Genomic DNA, 20018 nt, shown 5'->3' with positions numbered 1-20018 from the left:
CAGCTTCTGCAGCTATAAATTTCCTTGTAAATTTCCAAAAGCAAATACAGCGCCATGGCAGGCCCTGAGCGGAAACGGTGACTCTGAGCCAGAATGAATCAGACCCAGGAAAACACAATCCCATGCTTTCTCCAGCCAGCCTTGCCTTTTTGCACTGGGGAGTGCAACAAAGAGAGGCATCCTGCCATGGAAAAAAAAAAAAAAAAATCACAGTTCCTGACACCTTGCCAGACTTGAAATAATGAAGTAACCAGTATCATTGACAGGCAGCATCGGCTAGTGGCTCAGGCACCAAACTGGGACTGAGGAGACCTAGGTTCTACCCCCAATTCTGCCACTAACCTGCTGTCTGATCTCCGGCAGGTCACTTCCCCTCTGTTTCCTCTCCCACCCTTTTCCCTCTAGGTGCTGCCACAATAAATAAATGTAACAATAACAAACATTACAGTAGATCTCTGCCCCCTGGATACAGCTAGATCACCCCACCCAGAGAAAACTTATCCTTGGGGCTCTATACCCACGGCAAGGAAGCCTCTGCATTAAGGATAGGCCAGGATACCCCAGGAGTCTTCACTCCCACTGACATGACTTCCAATTGCCCGCATTCTCTCCTACCAGTATAATCCAGATCCTCCTCAGGATCAATTCCAGCAAGTGCCCTCAACAGGCTCTTTCTGCCAACTGGTGCTGCCTCCTTTCTTGAATATGAGAAAGCATGATTGGTTAAGTGAGGAAACAAAGGGATGGATGCTCCAGTTCCTGACGCCTCCTGTCTGGGAAACACACTTATGCAGGACAGGGGGTTTGTTAAAGACTAAGGACTTGGCCCTTCAATATCAAAACTCCCATTGATTTTTAATTTCTGGGGAAGCAGCCGTAGGTTCTCGAGGGAACCCTTTGATGAATTATCAGCAGCATGTTGCAGGGTATCAAAAGCCTGAGAGTTGTTAAGTCTAAGAGGCCAAAAAAATTACTGGTGGAGAACGCCAGTTGGATTGGTCCTGAGTACCTGAGAGGTCGTCTCTCTCTGGAACCACCACTGCCCAGAATGGCTACATCCCATCAGAACAAGGCAACGATTGACCAACAGGCTCATGAATGCAGGAGATAATCTCTTGGGAAAGTTCTAACCTAGACTGTGGAACTCACTGTCTCATTCCTTGCACGCTCTCAATCTCTTGCTGTCTGTCTATCTGTATCCACCTGTAGTCTCTTGCCTTATACTTTGACCATAAGCTCTTTGAGGCAGGGACCATCTTCTTGTTGCATCTGGACAGCGCCTAGTATAACTGGGTCCTGAGCAATGACTCGGGCTCCTAGGTACTACCACAGTATATAGAGAATATAGAACAGTGAGATTAGACACACAGGCCTCACCGTGTTCAGAACTAAATGCAAAGCTCAGCTCTAAGACTCAGCTTCCTCTTAGTAATCATCTCATGCACACACCACACACACACCCAAAGACAGACACGCAACACAACAACAACAACACAACACACCCACTTTCAGACACACAATTAATCAGGCTATTTCTCCTACAGGCCAGGAGGGAAGAAGGAAGATTTTCAGTGCTATTTCTAAACACACGCTCAGATGCTATCCAAATGTTGGCCATATAAGCACCAAGATAGACCAAAATCTGGATTGTCAGTGTTGCTGAAGGAAATCTATATGAAGAAAGTCAGACTCACCCTAATTGTCTGTGTTTAATGGAAGCCTTTGCCCCTCAGCTAATCTCGGGGGGGGGGGGGGGAATTTACAAATACGCCATATCTCTGGACAGAAACAGGGAGAAAGTGACCAAGAGCTAGCAACACAGACACTGATGGAAAGGGGGAGTTGGATGGCCCTGAGATGGAATGAGTTTGGTGGTGTCAGTCCAGTGCCTTGCGGGCCCCCTCCCAATTCTATTCCAAACAGGTTCCTTTATTGCCCTCCTCACAGCAGCGTGTGGGCACCTTCCAGCAGGGCATTAAATGATACGACTAACAGGTGTGGTTCACTCACTTTCTCATCCTTACCCAAGGGGGAGGACTGTACCTGGAGTGGAGAGTTTTATTTTGGGGAAGGATTGGCTTTTTTAAACCTCTGCCCTGCTTTGTGTTCACATCAGAGAAGGCAGGCTGAAGAAACGCATCTTGCGGTGGAAGGGGAAAACAGTGAGGTCTGTGACCATCCTTTGTTCCACCCCTGTACCTGGCCTCGTCAGCAGGGAAAACAACAAAATAGGCCATGCTCTCTAGGGGCCCACTTAAAAGCCAGCTGATGCATCATGATGGAGAAGCTTGCCCTGCCACGGCCTGGGTCGTACTCTGAACTAGAAGTGGTTATTCTCCAGGGCTGTCATTCTAGCAACTTTCACTAGGACTAAATTAGCTTACAAGAAAAAAGAAATCACATCACAGTCTGCAGTTCACCACCTAGGCTCCGCTCCAGAGCCTCCCTGTCGGCTACAGGTGCTGAGAGACTCTATAAACCTCAGCTAATCATGTCATTAAAGCAATAACCAAACCCCTGGGAAAGCCATGCTGAGCCAGCGCTCCAGAGATTCGCAAAGAGCTGAATGCATCTTAACTGTCAGGGCACCCCCAGCACCACTCACAGCCCAGGGCTGGCATCACACCGCATGACTCAACGAGCCAGGCCAAGGCACCACAACCTGCACAGAGCTTCCCAGCACACCACACACGGTCATGCCACGAGACAAGAGGTCAACCAACACATGCCACAGCCAAAGCCATGACAGGAAAGCACTGGGGTTCCCAGGCTGAGCCCCAGTACGGTACTTCTCGGCAGGTGGGGAAAGGTTGCAGGGGAAGCAGAAGGGCATTTACAGGAGTGGCCCTTCAACCCGCTGGGGAAGTCCCTTGCATGGCCTCCAAAGCCTCTCGGAGTTAAATTATACAATAGGTTTTGCTGCTGGTGCAGGTCAGGCTTTACCATACATCCTCCAAGCCCTGTGGCTGACCTCCACCCCCAACACACACACACACACACACACACACACACACACACACACACACACACTATGACTAATCACTTCAATTCCTAGGAAACGCAGGGCTCTCTCTTCCCTTTCCAGTCAGCGTTTCAGAGAGTTTGCTGTCTCCCCTGGCCAGCTTTGTAAACCTCATCGCAGGGTGGGAGACAGAGCCTGATTTCAATCGCTGGGACATGTGCGCAGTGGACCTGCTGCTCTGGATCGAAAAATGGAGGCTTCAAAGCACCCGGAAACTGGACTCACGCTGTCCCACAAGCCACACCTTGGTGCAATTTCCTACTGATAAGGGCAAACTCTGGAATCAGGCAAGCCCAGTGTCCCTTTGAAAACATCCCTGACCTCCTCTGCAAATACCCCTGATGTTAGAGTGTGTACTTTGCAGTTGTGTGTCTATAGACACACAAGCTGACCTGCTGCCCTTTTGCTCACCCTCTCACAAGGTGACTGGCCCACAGCACACACACTGATCACTAATACAGCAGGAGCTTCTACAGAAAGAGCTCAAGCAGCAGTGACAATGTTCAGATACCACAGCAATCATCATGGGATGAACAGAGAGGAGGAACTCTCTGGGGCAGAGAATGTCTTTTCTGTACTATAATTAAATAATAGAGTAGAAAGAGCCACACATACATTTATGAGTGCGAATACAGAGACAGGTATAAATGCAACAAGTTCCCCAAGTACATGCACTAGAGATGGGCAAGCCATTTGTAGTGAACAATCAGACGCATGAATGAACCCAATATGTTGGGGAAGAGTCAACAAGGCTTTTGTAAAGGGAAATCGTGCCTCACCAATCTATCAGAATTCTTTGAGGTGATCAACTACCATGTGGAGGAGGATGATTAAGTGGATATAGTGTACTTTGGCTTTCCGAAAGCCTTTGACAAAGTCCCTCGCCAAAGGCTCTTAAGCTAAGAGAGCAGTCATGGGATAAGAGGGAAGGTCCTTACAGACAGGAAACAAAGGGTAGGAATAAATGATCAGTTTTCACAGTGGAGCGAGGTAAATAGCAGGGTTCCCAAAGGATCTGTACTGGGACCAGTGCTGTTCAACATAATCATAAAATGATCCGGAAAAAGTGGTGAACAGTGAGATGACAAAGTGTGCAGATAATACAAAATTACCCAGGATAAAGAAAAGGAGTACTTGTGGCACCTTAGAGACTAACAAATTTATTTGAGCAGAAGCTTTCGTGAGCTACAGCTCACTTCATCGGATGCATTTGGTGGAAAATACAGTGGGGAGATTGATATACACACACAGAGAACATGAAACAATGGGTTTATCATACACACTGTAAGGAGAGTGATCACTTAAGATGAGCCATCACCAGCAGCAGGGTGGGGAAGGAGGAAAATCTTTCATGGTGACAAGCAAGGAAGGCCATTTCCAGCAATAACTGCTGGAAATGTTTTCCTTCCCTCCCCCCGCTGCTGGTGATGGCTTATCTTAAGTGATCACTCTCCTTACAGTGTGTATGATAAACCCATTGTTTCATGTTCTGTGTGTGTATATCAATCTCCCCACTGTATTTTCCACCAAATGCATCCGATGAAGTGAGCTGTAGCTCACGAAAGCTTATGCTCAAATAAATTTGTTAGTCTCTAAGGTGCCACAAGTACTCCTTTTCTTTTTGCGAATACAGACTAACACGGCTGCTACTCTGAAACTTACCCAAGATAGTTAAGTTCAAAAAGCTGACTGTGAAGAGTGACAAAGGGATCTCACAAAACAGGGGGACTGGGCAACAAAATGGAAGATAAAATTCAATGTTGATAAATGCAAAGTGATGCACATTGGAAAACACAATCCCAACGATCCATACAAAACGATGGGGTGTAAATTAGTTGATATCACTCAAGAAAGATTTTGGAGTCAATGTGTATAGTTCTCTGAAAACATCGGCTCAATGTGCAGCAGAACTCAAAAATGCTAACAGAATATTAGAAACTGTTAGGAAAGGGAGACATAATAAAACAGGTAATATCATAATGCCTCTATATAAATCCATGGCATGCCCACAGTTTGAATACAGCATGCAGATCTGGTGACGCCATCTCAAAAAAGATATGTTAGAATTGGAAAAAGCACAGAAAAGGACAACAAAAGCGATTAGGTCTATGGGCCAACTTCCATACGATGAGAGATTAAAAAGGACTGGGACTCTCCATCTTACAAAAGAGATGACTAAGGGGGGAGAGGACATAGATCTAGAAAACCACGAATGGCATGGAGTGTTATTTACCCCTTCACGTAACACGAGAACTAGGGGTCACTCAGTGAGATTAACAGGTAGCAGATTTAAAACAAACAAAAAAATAGTTATTCACACAGCACACAACCTGTGGAACTCATTGCCAGAGGACGTTGTGAAAGCTAAAAGTATAACCAGGTTCAAAAAAGAATTAGATAAGTTTATGAAAGATAGGTCTATCAATGGCTATTAGCCAAGATGGTCAGGGGTGCAACCCTATGCTCTGGTTGTCTCTGCTCTGACTGCCTGAAGCGGGACTGGACGATGGAATGGATCACTCGACAAATTGTCCTGTTCTGTTCATTCCCTCTATGCATCTGGCACTGGCCACTGTCAGAAGACAGGCTACGGACTAGATGGACCATTGGTCTGACCCAGTCTCATCGTTCTTATGTTCTTAACAATTCATGGAAGAGCTCAGCCCCTTTTTGCGTTTTCAGATTATTTACCACTAAACACATCACTGAGCTGCTTGCTAAGGACTGCGCCCTGACTACTGCTTCAAGTACTTGGGATTCATAAAAAGAAAAGGAGTACTTGTGGCACCTTAGAGACTAACAAATTTATTAGAGCATAAGCTTTCGTGAGCTACAGCTCACTTCATTGGATGCTGTAGCTCACGAAAGCTTATGCTCTAATAAATTTGTTATTTTCTTTTTGCGAATACAGAGTAACACGGCTGCTACTCTGAAACTTGGGATTCATAGTTTGCTTTTGGTCCTGCACGATTGGTCACCTAAATGACATGGTTTCTGCTGTCCAATTGGATTATTCCCAAAACCTACAGCGCTTTCAACAGTGGTCACTCCATAGCCCTATAAATATAGGGCTTTCCCCTGCTGCCTGCTCTGTGGTTAGCCTGCAGGGCTGTCAATCCAGCCCCTTTCACCGACATGAATTCTACATACGTACAAATAATCAGTTGACCAGTAAGTCCCTGATCCTGCAGTTGGATCCACTCAGCCAGAGCCCTAAGCATGGAAATCCAGCCCACACGGATCTGATTGTGGGATCGGGGCCTTAGTGGTCCTGTTCCAATTGTCTTTGAATCTGAGAAGCAAATGCTCTAGAAATAAAGCAAGCCACTGCTGCTATTTCCTAGATCCACCCACCTGAGAGGGAGGGAGAGAGAGAGCGCGCACGCGTCATGTGTAGGTACAGATCCAGCAACCATAAACAGAAGTGTAAAGAGAAGCACTGAGCAGGGATCTTTCCATGCAGCCCCATTCCAAGCCCCCCACGCACAGGAGCCTTGTGGCATGAAGTCAAATAAACAAGGCAGAGGAAATTAAAAGGCAAAAAAGCTAACCATCTACCATCTGTTCAACTCTCCTCAATAAAGTCTCCAGGCCCTCAGAGAGGCAAGAAGCAACTCAAAATCATTGCAAACAACTCAAGGAGAAGCCCCCTGGTCACATGAAGAATCTGTTGCATTTTAAAAGAAACAATAATAAAAAAAACATTTTTTTAAAGGGAAATTTCCCCATCATCTGACTTGCTGAGGTTCAGTGGAATCAGGAAACATGCCGGAGGGCTGTTGCAATCCTTCCTGCTTTACAATGAATTAAATCAGAGGCTGTAGTTGCACCCAATCTGAATTTGGCACAGTGCATTCTCACCGCTAAGAGCACAAGACTGGAAGCCAGGCATCCCTGCATTTTATCCCTTACATTAACACAATGAATTGCTTATCGAGTGACCTGGGCCCAACTCACGGCTGACCTCTACTTTGTGGAGTCATTTACACCATTTCACATCATGGATGTGAAAACCACACCAAATCAAAAGGGCAGCATTTTACATCCACTCTACACTGATGTAAATGGCAAGATGCAGAGCAACAGCAAATATGGATTCCCTGCCTCAGTTTCCCCACCAATAAAATGGGGATTAACAACCCTTGAAGTCAACAAGAATCAGTACAAGCAAAGGTTTCAGAGTAGCAGCAGTGTTAGTCTGTATTCTCAAAAAGAAAAGGAGTACTTGTGGCACCTTAGAAACTAACAAATTTATTTGAGCATAAGCTTTTGTGAGCTACAGCTCACTTCATCGGATGCATCGGAAGCTTTTAAATTTGTTAATCTCTAAGGTGCCACAAGTACTCCTTTTCTCAGTACAAGCAAAGGGGCTCACACTAATGGATCCCAAAGCAGGACTGGGGCCTTCTACTTCAGAAGGGGTTGGTGAGTACTAGCTAGTTAAGGTTTGCAACGTGTTTTGAAAACATGTTAAAACTGCATGCAGATTAAGGTTGACAGTGCATCTTCCTTTGTGTCCGGAAAGTACCTGCAGCTACCACAATCGGAATAAAACAGTAGTGTAACAGCAGTGCTACATTAGGATTACGAACGCTATTAATGAATGAACTCACAGTTTTAAAAAACAGCTCTAATACAGCCCCTTGGCTCTGGTTTGTGGCGTGCGTTAAAGGTTCTAATCTTGAAACGGGGTCTTCACAGGCACCACTCACCTCCTCCCAGATACAAGGGCAGGATCAGGGCCTCAGATGAGAAACATCTGATGTCGAGCGTGCAGCACCAAAGGCGGGCGCTCGACCCTTAGATAGTAAATAAGGAAGCACAGGCCCTGGTTGTCGAGTGCGTTAGAAGCAAACCGTGCTGTTGCATCCATCCCGCGCCCACTGCCAGCCGGGCTCTCCCATGAATTGATTCATGATTCAGTCTAAACGCCCCACTTGCCATCACCCGCCCACCCCAGGGAGTTGGCCACCCAAGACGTCCCAAAGGCTGGTCAGGCTCAATCACAGCTGGGAGCTCCTCCCTGCAGCACTCGGCGAGCTGTTTGCAAGCACCGGGCAGGACTCTCCAAAGCCGAGCCCGTCTTTGCAGAAGGGCCCCGCGCCGTTGTTCCCAGGGGGCGAGCACAACACTCGGCTGCTCGGCGCTGCCCTGCCCGACCGGCGCGCCCCAGCGCTCGCTTCCCACCGTGACCGGTTACATAAGACGCAGGAGACTCGCTTTTAATCGGCTTTGTGCGCGGCTGAGAAAGCAGACCCCCCCCCCACACCCTGCTTTCCCCGCTCCCACAGCCATGGGGTGCGCTGGGTAACCCCCCCCCCCGCCCCCGGCTGCGCTCAGCTCCCAGCCCCTGGTTCTGGTACCGGGTCCCGTGTGTGCGCGTCCCCCGTCTGGCCATTCACGCCTGGGGCTGGTAGCGGAGTCCAGCCGCCCCGTCTCCCTGAGCGGCTACGGACCCATGCGCGGCCCCCACCCCCACCGGCTGCGCCCCCTCCCCGAGCAGGGAGCCCCCCCCCCGCCAGTTGTGGGTCCGCCACTAGCTCCAGGGCCGCTCTCCAGCCCCCCCCCCCGGGGGGGACCCCAGCGTCCCCTCTGCCCCACCTGCGTTCGCCCCCCCCCGGGGCTGTTTTGCTCCCCCCGCACTTACCCTCCCGTGAAGGTCAGCGCCCGCCGCAGACTTTCCCCAACTTGCTCCACGTCCCGGCGGCCCCGCGCGCCTGGCCGGGCTCCCCCGGGGGGGCCGCTCCAGCCGCTGCCACCCGCGCTGCGCCTCCGGCCGCGCTCGTCACCCCCTGGGACCCCGGGCGGGCAGCGCTCCCCCCGCCCCCCCCCCGCTGTCAGGCACCTTCTCGCCCGCCTCCTCGCGGCGCCCAAAAGAGGGCAGCACTCCGCGGCCGCGGGGCATGCCGGGGCGTGTAGTTCCCGCGGGGCATGCCGGGGCGTGTAGTTCGGGGTGGGGTTTGCCCTGCCTGAGCAAAGCCCCGCGCCCGTTGCATGCTGGGACTTGTAGTCTTGTCCTTGTCCCCTGGCATTTTTTTCCCCCCTCCCACCCCGCAGCATAGAGGCCTGACTTGTGAATTACACACACACCACTTTTCTTTTAAATGTTTCCTTGTTACTATATTTTCCCCCCACCCCAGATTGATTTATACCGGGAAAGTTTAAAGAGGTATTTAGGCCTCTTTTTGTTCGGGGTTCGTACAGCACCGAGCACAGTGCGGGGGGCCGGATCTGAGACCGGGGCTCCTAGGTGCTACTGCAATATGAAATAAAATAATAATAATAATACTTAATAACAACAATGAGGAGTCTGGTGGCAACTTAAAGGCTAACTGTTTTATTTGTTACCAGACTCCTCGTTGTTTCTGTGGCTACAGACTAACACAGCTACCCCTCTGACACTAAATAATAATCAATAGAGATAAGACAAAGAGGGAAATATTTCTGGGACATTTCTTCACACTGGAGTCTGGTCTCCTCTACAGCCCTGTTTTGTTATAACTACGTCGCTTAGGGGTGTGAAAAATCCACACCTCTGAGCGACGTAGTTATCCCGACCTAAACACCATGTAGAAAGCGCTATATCAGCCGGAGAGCTTCTCCTGTCACCAGAGGCAGATTAAGATTTATTGGGGTTCTGGGAACATTTGGGCCCCCTCATACCCTGGGGGCCAGGAGTGCCATAACCAGGGAGGCCGGTAGGCTATGGCTCCCCACACTTTTAAAAGCAGGAGGGCCATGCCGGTCCACTTTTTAACATGGGTGTAGTAGCCTCAGGCAGGCACGCAGCAGCGGCGGCATGGGCATAGTTTGGAGTGGGGAGAGGCGTTGCCCCCCCCCCCAAAGCTGCAAGCCTCAGGCCAGAGGCAACAGGAGGAATGGTGCTGTACATGGTTGCTTCCTCGGGCACAAAGTCCAGGCGGCAGCGAGGGCAGCCTGTCACCCAGAGCAGGAGGGACCTGGTGGGGGGCAGCTTGGCAGTGGGCGGCCAGGAGCCAGGTGCACACACTGAGCGAGCCTGAGCAGAGCACGGTGGCTGCTAAGACTGGGACAGTAGCAGTGGGAACTGTGCTGGAAAAGCCCTCCCTGTCCGGCTCCTTGCTGCCTGTGACCTTCCTGGGGCTCCCCACTGCTTCTCAGCCAGGGCAGGGCCTCCTCTCCCCACAGAGCGTGTCTGCAGGCCCCGGGAAGGCGTCAGGAGGCAGGACAGGAGCCCCCGCTCCTGGGTCCCACCAGCAGCGGCTTGCCTTGGGGGGCAAAGACACAGGCTGGCAGCTGCTCTTATATTGATATAGGTCTGTAGTGTAGCCCTGGCCTGATTATTTTATTAGGTGTCTAAATGGGTGCTGAGCTATTTTGAATCGTTTCCCTGCCGTTGCAGAGCCTCGGACACTGGCGCACCTCAGTCCCTCCTGTTACCTGCCTGCAGCACGTGTGGTCTAATTTCAGTGGGTGGGTGGTGTTAGTGGCCTAGGGCAGGAGTTCTCAAACTGTGGGTCAGGACCCCATTTTAATGGGATCGCCAAGGCTGGTGTTGGGCCTGGGCCCCAGCAAGTCTTGAGCCCAAGTTCCAATGCCCAGGGCTAAAGTTACATGCCCCCTTGGGCTTCAGCTTTGCCCTCCTTCATGCCCAGAGTGGTGGGGCTCAGGCGGACTCGGTCTTTGGTCCCTGCTCCTGGGGGTTGTGTAGTAATCTTATTATCAGAAGGGGGGTGGGGGTCATGATGCAATTAAGTTTGAGAACCGCTAGCCTAGGGTGACCAGCTTGCAAGTGTGAAAAATTGGGCAGGGGGTAATAGGGTCCTATATAAGACAAAACACCTAATATTGGGGCATCTGGTCACGCTATAGTGGCCTGTGCTATATAGGAGGTCAGACAACATGAGCTGATGGTTCCTTCCCAGACTTTTGATTCTGTGACTATAAAATCTGGTCTATAGTGTGTAGTTGGCCTGTGGAACTCCATGCCACAGGAGGTAATAGAGTCAAATACCAGTGGTTAGATTTTTTTTTAAAGGCTGGGCTACTTTTATGACCAATATTAACGTGTGTCATTATGCAGATAAGATCTCATTTTAAACTGATCACTGCAGGTTGCTGGAAGGACGTTCCTCCTCCCTGGCCGAGAGCAGTGTGGGCGAGTTCCCCATCATGTGAAGCATTAAGTGTTGGATTTCTGGTCACCTGATCCAGTTTGTGTCATACCCCAGTGAAATTAAAGGAATTTTTGTCTTATCTTTCCCCTAAATATCGCTATGACTATAGGGCCAGATCTCACTGCAACTGTCTGCAGCTCCCCCAGGTTGGTATTGCTGTCTTTGCTGTCCGGATCACTTCTCGTCAGCCACTAGGTTGTATGCGGTGTTGTTGTAGCCTTGTTGATCCCAGGATATTACAATGATAAGGGGCGGATAAGGATTTTTACTCTCTCATCAACAGAAGTTGGTCCAATAAAAAGAAACTACCTCACCCACCTTGTCTCTCTTACTGCTAGAGTATCAGTTAGACCGCTAGATGGCAATATAGCAGCACTGATACCACTTTACGTAAGGCATTGCCTACAACTACCACCTTCTCCATTTGTTCTATAGGGCAAAATCTGGACATTGCAACATCTAGATGTGGGGTTGCATGCTGGAATAGATTCCAATACCTCCAAACTTCGGGGAACGTTCGAATCCAGAGTCAAGTTATGAAGCTCTGCCCCGCTCTGCCCCCCCAATTTATTTGCAAATAGACACGAATGATTCATGAATAGATTCATGCGCGCACTCGAATATTTGGGCACAGTTAGTGAAATGTTAAGGAACAGCTCGTGATTATTCCTGTGTATTTGTGAAAAAGCCACAGACACTCCCGTAGGCTAGTGAACAATCAGCGACTGCTCAGGTGTTCGAGGAGGCTGTGCAAGCTGTTTGCAGCTTAATTCTGCATTGAGGTCCCAATTCTGCTATGTATTTAAGCCCAGGTGTGAACATGGACCTCAATGGGACTTTAGCATGGGCTTAAACACTTTGCTGTTTGCAGGGGGTCTTAAAGCAATTCTGTGGGTCATACTGCTGCCTCAGCAAAGTGATCATTGATCTGTGATAGCAAAGCAAAGGTTGCTGTACTCTTCACTGGCCTCCTGATGAGACCTTGGCAGCAGAGTCTCCTTCGTCCAGACAACAGGGTGGCAAAGATCCACGGGTGGGGAGAAGATGGTACACTGAGGCAGAGCATGAAAGGGAAAGGAAGGGGAGCTTGCAGCTTGGAGAGACTGAAGCTATAGAGACCCCAATAACCTCCTCCAAACTCTTTGTGGCAGGTCCTGGGTGTCAGCTTGGCTGCTGTTATCTGACCTTGCAGGACCATTACAAGTAGACCCTGAGCATTGTAGCAATAGGTGTTGCTCTCTCGCACCCCCTGGGCAGGAACATCAAGACAGACTTCAAGGTATACATTGATTTTAACAATTTATTGCAGCAAAGGTTATTATTACTGATTGAAGGAACGAAAAAGAGAGCCCAGAGGAAGGTTAGTTCAGAAGGATCCGTCCACAGGAACTGAAAGGAACAGATGCGTGCGGAAAAAACAGACAAGCTGCCCAGCCCAGCTCAAGTGATGGTCAGGATGTCTAAGCAACGGTGGCAAAACCGATCCTGTTGTTGCCCATGTCGTAGACAGAGTAGTACTGCCTGAGGAAGACGTCTCCCAGGATCCAGAGGGGCTGCCCATTCTGGGAGGGCAGGTACGTGGGCATAACCCCAACGGAGCAGTAGCCATTGTTCTGTGAACCAAGGAGGTAGGACATGATGAGTGAGACTCAGAAGGGTTGGGGCATCATGAGCACAAGGTGGGTGGGAAACTGAACAAATTACATCAAACCCGTGTAAACACCCCCCTACTTCAGCGCCCTCTGTGGGGATTGTGAGAATGCAAGTGACAGGCTGGGCCGTTACACAATGGGTAAGGAGAAGAAAAACGGGACTGCACCGTCCCCAGGTCCATACAGTTCTGCTGACACCCCCTTCGTTGCAGGAGCCAGCTCCAAGCGGCCATACTCCAAACACACAAGGAGAGAAGATCTCAAACTTCTACCTTCTTTATACCCACTGTTTGCATAGCATCAGCCTCCTCTCTGGCTATTCATACAACCTGGCCACTCGTATCCATCCTTCCATCCATCTAGCACTGTAGCTAACTAACTCTCTCAATATGGGTGAGGGATTTTAAAGCCCCAGCTGCTGGAATCTGGAGAAAGCATGAGAGTCTAATCTTTTTTTTTTTAAGTACATTTCTAGTTCTCTTGGTTGCAAAGAAAAGCTTGAAAAAGTGAAGCAAATGTGTCTTAAAGGCTCAGAATTCAAAGGCAAATAAAAAGCACCCAAAAATGTATTGTTTTAAAGACCTCAGGATTTGTAAGTGAATTTCATTATATTTACAGCCTCACACGTAATTTTTATATGCCTGCGGTTGGCAAAGGTGCAAGTCTCTCTCAATCTAGGTATTTATACCGCACTCACCATTGCTTTATCTGAACTGCCCACAAATGTCTATTTTATATAAACAAGGAGTCAGATTCTCTATTGCAGTCTATGCAGCTACACCAGTTTACACCAGCTGAGGATCGGGTGCAAAGAAATCTGTTACTCTTACACTTCTGTTCCACCTGTCATGATTCTTTGCAGCCCCGAGTCCTGTAGTCTGGAACTAACTGCTTGTACTTGCTCTTCACTGATTCTCCATCTCAAGCCCAATCTCAACTGGAAACATCCCTTTTCTCTTTTGCCTGTGTCTGCTAATTTTTTCTCCCTCTCCTAGTGATTAGCTATGTGGCACTGCAGTGCACTGCACTGTATGTTATCATATCATCAGAAATATTTCCACACAGTCCCACTACTAGCTAAGAATCCTGGCTCTCCTCTCTGCCGATCAGATTATAAAGAGACGTGAGAGGAGCTCATCCCTTCCAAACCCATAATACGTACGCTGAGGATGTAGGCCGAGGGAGGCAGAGGAAATGAAATTCCATTGATGGTGAAGGAAATGGTGGGCAAGCTCTGGACACGGCTGCAGTCAACCACATACTGTGAAAGGAAAGGCAGGGTCACATGAACATCCTGTACCAGCAGAGAGCTGGGACTCTGGGAGGGATGCTGTAGCACTGACCATGAGGAGGTTCCCCAGCCTCCGCAGTGCACTCGGCACTTTCAGCAGATAGAAAAGCTGATTATCAGCCTCATTCTTTCCTCCACCCAGGCTCTCATAAGCACTGGGGGGCCACACTCAGCCTCACCAGGCCCACTGTGCCGTGCTTCTCAATTCCTGGCATTCCATGAGCATAGAGCAGTGGTTCTCAACCTCTTTACCATTGTGGGCCGCATACGCAGGTCTCTGTGTGTTATGTGGGTATCATCCACACAATATATATACTACCTCTATGACCTTGAGGATGTCACAAGGGCCACAGCTGTGTGCTGATTGAGCTGTCAGCAGCCCGTGGACCACGGATTGAGAACCACTGGCATAGAGATATCATCAGTGACTCTGTAGTGCAGCTGCTCCACCTACCTCGCCGTACTCGTTCTCCTGAGCACCTACACCCTGCAGGAAGTAGTTCATGAACTGCTGTGGGACGGTGAGGAGGGAGGTTCCGGTGTCCACAATGGCCTAACAGCCCTGGCTGCACTAGCCCGTTGCCTGTCCACCGATAACAAACCTAAGGAGGAGATAAATGCAGCAGGGCTCACGGTGAAAATGTGGTATGCACTCTCTTTGCTGCACGTTGAGCCAAGTGTGCGAGGCTCCCCGTATAAACAAACGGCTTAAGGATCCTTACTCAGCATTGCCTACCTGCTAGGAAGCCAGGCTCCAGTGCTAGCTCTTGGGCCAAGTTATGCTTTGTGTTGCACCCCTGCAATCCCACTGAGCTCCGTGGGGGAAGTATGAGTCAAAATAAGAGCAGAATTCAGGTCCTTATTTTGAACACCTAGAGCCATGAGTTTTCCTTGCTCATGGGGGGCATCAATGCATTTTATAGTGAGGATGATAAAGCCCCCTCCTGAGCTGCATGCAAGGGTCAGGCCCAGCGATGTGGCCCCACATGTTCAATTGCAGAAGCCCACTACAAACAATGAATGATTTCAAAATCAGGGATCGAAAACTCAACTCACTCATCAATGCCAATCTGCCAGTACAGCTCTTGAGTGACGGGAGCCTAGTGGATCTGCCCAGAATAAAATCTGTTGTCTACTCCTCCAAAAACGACCTCCCTACTGTATTGAGAGCTTGGCTGGCTGTGAGCACAAAGGGAAAATATCAGCTACACACAGTAATCTCTAAATGATCTACCAAAGACACTGTATATCTAGCGGGATTAGAGACTTTCAGTAGCTCTCCAGACTTAAAAAGACAAGAACATCATTCCCTGCCTGGTGATGAGGATTTGTCAGCATACAGAAAAGCCCCTTCTTGATTGTCTTTGGTTTCGCCACAAAGCACATGGGTCTGAGACAGATTGACAGTTAACACGGAGTGAGGGTTGGGGTTTCAACTCAAGGTAAATTAAATGTAAACACGCAAACAAAGGAAGCATGTCCCTCTGGCTCTTGACATTACCTACATTCACAACACAATACTGCCAAGACCAGTGGAGTGCAAGGAAGGGAGCGCCACACGGGCCATCACAACCGACAGTGGTTACATCAAAAGTGATTTTCCACTGAATGCATCCGATGAAGTGACCTGTAGCTCACGAAAGCTTATGCTCAAATAAATTTGTTAGTCTCTAAGGTGCCACAAGTACTCCTTTTCTTTTTTGCGAATACAGACTAACACGGCTGCTACTCTGAAACCTATCAAAAGTGATGACGTCCTCGGCTAGAATTTCTATAGCTGATTATCTTACCAGTGAGAAGAGAAAGGGGACACACAGAGAGCATGGATAGTTGAGGCAGAGAGAAATAGAGGGGGAAAGAAAGAAAGATAAAGCAGGGAGAGAGACGTGAGAAAACACAGAGAGAGGTGCCAGTGTGAGCTCTTTGGGGCCTGGACTGCCTTTATTTCGTGGCGCTGAAATAAATAATAGGATCGATGGATGGATCCATTGCTCCGTTACCTGCTCAGATAGAAACTGAAGATTGGCAGAGAAAGCAGGTTTTTCTGCAGCATCCCTTGCAAAGCCGTGGTAGCGCTTCCTACCGCCAGGCTAGGGTAAGCCATACCCAGAATGCCGTCAAAATGAGCATAAATGAAGTTGGTGCCAGGCTCGTTTTCACTCAGACCGAACTCCTGGTTGGTGACAGCGATGTTCTGGAGCTAAAGAGAGGGCAGGAAAGTGTCACTGAGCCTGTTTGCAGCGGTGGTGTAGCCGTGTCAGTCCCAGAATATGAGAGAGACATGGTAGGGGAGGGTATAGCTTTTACTGGACCAACTTCTGTTGGTGAGAGAGACACACTTCCAAGCTACACAAGGGCCTTGGGTAGGCTGAAAGCTTGTCTCTCTCACCAACAGAAGTTGATCTAATACCAGATCTCACCTCCCCCATCTTGTCCCACTGATACAACCTCTGAGGTATGGAGAGGTAGAATGCTTCATGGCTGTCATATGGCCGAGTGGCATCACTGATGCCATTCAAGGGTCTCCTTGTCACCCTTTCCACTAGTGGGGGGTGGGGGCACAGGGAGCAGAGCAGCTACCACAGCCCTAAGGGTGAAGGGAAGCTTCCTCAGCGGTGACTCACACCAGTACTAAGGGACCGCGAAAGGCCTCGGATTAGTAGCCACAATCTGCTCCGGGGCCTGATTCTCCTCTCATTCACACCAGAACAACTCCATTGTGAGAGGGGAGGCAGGGCCTAGGGATTTGTGGCAGAGTGCCGCCCCAAGGCTCTGTGTCGGAAGGTTTTGGCCAGAAAGATCCTAATGATTGTTAGTCATCACTAGACTGACAACACTTACTGTCATGGTGTCATAGCCAAAAAACCCGGTGAGACTGCCACTGCCATACTGCAAGGAGAAGGTCTGCCCATTGGATGAGTAGGTGGAGGAATGGCTGGGGTTGAATCTTGCATGGTTGCCTAAAAAAACAATGCAATTTTACCACTAGTTGTCCCCCCATCTTGCTTTCCATATAAATATGTATTCACATATTCCATGGTCTCAGAGTTAGCGGATGGGAGTGGGAAACCAGAGTCCTGGGTTTGATTCCCAGCTCTGAAGGGTTGAAGTTAGGGTTGCCAACTTTCTAATCACACAAAACCAAACTGCCTAGCCCCGCCCCTGCTCAGAGGCCCCGCCCCTTCTCTGAGGCCACGCCCACACTCACAACATCCCCCTTCCCTTGATGGCTCGCTCTCCCCCACCCTCACTCACTTTCACTGGGCTGGGGCAGGAGGTTGGGGTGCAGGAGGGGGTGAGGGCTCTAACTGGGGATGCAGGCTCTGGGGTGGGACCAGAATTGAGGGGTTCAGGGTGTGAGAGGGGGCTCCGGGCTGGGGCAGGGAGTTGGGGTGCAGGAGGGGATGAGGGTTCTGGCTGGGATGTGGGCTCTGGGAATGAGGGTTTGGGATGCAGGAGGGGGCTCCAGGCTGGGGGGTGGGGTTGAGGGACTTTGGCATGCAGGAGGGGGCTGCAGGTTGAGGCAGGGGGTTGGGGTGTGGGGGGGGAGGGCTTTGGGATGGGGGCATGCAGTCTCTGTGATGGGGCCAGGGATGAGGGGGTTCTGGGTTTGGGGGGAGGGCTCAGGGCTGGGACAGGGGGTTGGGGCAGGGGTTGGGGCTCAGGGTTGGGGCACGGGCTTACCTCGGGGGGCTCCCAGGCAGCAACACAGCAGAGCTAAGGCAGTCTCCCTGCCTATCCTGGCTCCATGCTGCACCCCGGAAGCAGCCAGCAGGTCCGGCTCCTAGGCGGGGGAGCCAGGAGGCTCCACCTGCAGCTCTCGCCCACAGGCACTGCCTCCCCCAGCTCCCATTGTCCGTGATCCCCAGCCAATGGGAGTGTGGAGCCAGTGCTCGGGGCAGGGCGCAGCAGGTGCCAGGACACATAGGGACTAGCCTGCCTTAGACCTGCAGCACCGCCAACCAGACTTTTAATGGCCCGGTCGGCAGTGTTGACTGGAGCCACAAGGGTCCCTTTTCGAGTGAAAACCAGACACCTGGCAACCCTAGCTGAAGTCGGGGAGCTAGGATCCCTGACTTCTGGATTCTATTTCTGGCTCTATCCCTCTGGTTATCCATCTGTAAATTAGAGGCAGTAACACTTCCTGAATAACCATGGAGTTTGTGAGGCCTAATTGATGCCTGGAAAGTGTGTTGCAATCATCTGGTGAAAGGCTCAACAGAAGGGCCAGGTATTCATGATTCATTATAGGGGCTATTATATATATAGATCGGCCTTCAGAATCCAGTTGGCTGTGGCTTCTTGACTGATGAAAATTTGGTATGAATTCAGTTTCTTAGGAATCGAGCTGTCCTGAGGACGTATCTCTGTGCATTAACTGCAGGCTCTAATCACCTAGAAGCAAAATTCTTTAACAGCCAGCCGGGATGGAGTACTCACTGCAGGCCTGGCTCTGGCAGTACGTAGAGGCGCCCACAGGTTGGATGAGTCGGTGTCAAAGAGAACCAGGAAGTTCTGGGGCGGGGTTCCCATACTGATCTCCCCGTAATAGGATGCCTAAAGAGGGCATATTGCAATATGAATTCCAACCGAGGTTCTGACAGTGAGCCAGTATGAGCTGTGGTGTAACTCGCCATGCAGCCTGAGTGTTACACCAGGAATAACGCTGGTCCCTTGTACACTCAGTAGAACAGACAGTAATCCCCAAATCAGATCAATTTCCTGTTTCTTCAGGATGGTCACTGATGGCTGGGCGCTCACAAAGGGAACGGGACATTTGAGTTCCAGATACACCCCTTGGCCAAATGAACATGAAATATGATGAGAAGCCTGTCAAAGATCTTGCAAGTTGGGGGCATCTCCTTTGGCACATGGGACAAGCCATGTCCCTTAAAGATAATGTGTCCTGTGGTGACAGGGTCCATGGAAGAGAGAAGAACAGAGAGGGATTTGTGTTAGTAGAAAGAAAGAAAGAAAGAAAGAAAGACCATTACTCATATCCATATACGCCATTGGTTCAAAAGCAACATTGTACTAATTGAAACAGTACTTGCTGGCTGGATCGGGTTTGTGGTGCTTCAGATAGTCCACCAGCACTCCCTTCTCCTTCATTACCTCTCGGATAGTCTTGCCTTTCTTTAGAGTCAGTCTGCACAGAATGAAGAGAAGAAGCCACGGACTGAGCAGGGAAATTGCTCATCCTTCAAGCATTTGTCCAGCGAAGGACCCTACCAGGATGCTGTTCCCTAAATTTGGATCCCCCCACAGCTAATTATGTTGCCACTCACAGGGCTTGAGAAGCTGTGGCAATTAAAGGTTAGCCATGAACTAGCACTCACTATAGACAGGGACTGTTGTGTTTAGCAGCATGTCAGCTGCTGATGGTTAATTGTAAAGTTTGCCCTAGGGTTAAGCATGACTAGCTGGTGCAATGTCCTTGACTTCACTGAGAGTTTAACATAGTATTAGTTACCGCGTCTCTTCAAGGGTGAGTTCTAACACGACCTACTCTGCTAGGGAAAAAGCCAGGTATGGCCTTGCCGCATACTTGTGCATTGCTCCAGCAATCTAGCTGGCTAGTGAGCTACTCTGACCACAATCACCACCGTAGCCTCTGAGCTGAGATACTCACCTCATGAGCCCCTCTGAGAGTTGGATGAAAACCAGGGCCAGGATGAGCCACTTCATAGTGCCTGGTTTCTGCACCAACCAGCTCCTATACACGTTGGGCACTGCAGCAGAAGTGAGCTGAAGTCTAACATCCCTACTTTTATACCTGGGGCATTGCCCTATGGTGCCCTATCTGTTTATACTTCAGTTTCCCATATCACTGCACTTACCTAAGATCAAAACTTTCTGTGTGTTTTCTTGCCTTAAGTATGCTAAGAAAGTCCTTA

At 49.7% G+C, this 20018-nt stretch overlaps 1 protein-coding gene and 1 pseudogene across 4 annotated transcripts in view; both read right to left on the bottom strand.

The window, feature by feature from the left end:
• Positions 1 to 8878, bottom strand: part of TFEB (transcription factor EB) — a 57781-nt gene extending 48903 nt beyond the window's left edge. For 2 of the 4 annotated variants that reach the window (XM_038380149.2, XM_038380151.2), the window contains exon 1: positions 8670 to 8807. The gene's annotated coding sequence lies outside the window, so the exon portion shown is untranslated. Of the gene's footprint in view, positions 1 to 8669 lie in introns of all 4 variants that reach the window. The other 2 variants (XM_043500359.1, XM_043500358.1) reach the window with 2 other exon arrangements.
• Positions 8879 to 12582: 3704 nt separating this feature from the next.
• LOC119846240 lies at positions 12583 to 19809 on the bottom strand (annotated as a pseudogene).
• Between the last annotated feature and the right edge of the window lie 209 nt (positions 19810 to 20018).

This window comes from Dermochelys coriacea, chromosome 21 (genome assembly GCF_009764565.3).
Source record: "Dermochelys coriacea isolate rDerCor1 chromosome 21, rDerCor1.pri.v4, whole genome shotgun sequence".
Taxonomy (NCBI): Eukaryota; Metazoa; Chordata; order Testudines; family Dermochelyidae; genus Dermochelys; species Dermochelys coriacea.
The sequence above is the reverse complement of the archived record's forward strand: the minus strand, read 5'-3'. Positions and strand labels throughout refer to the sequence as shown.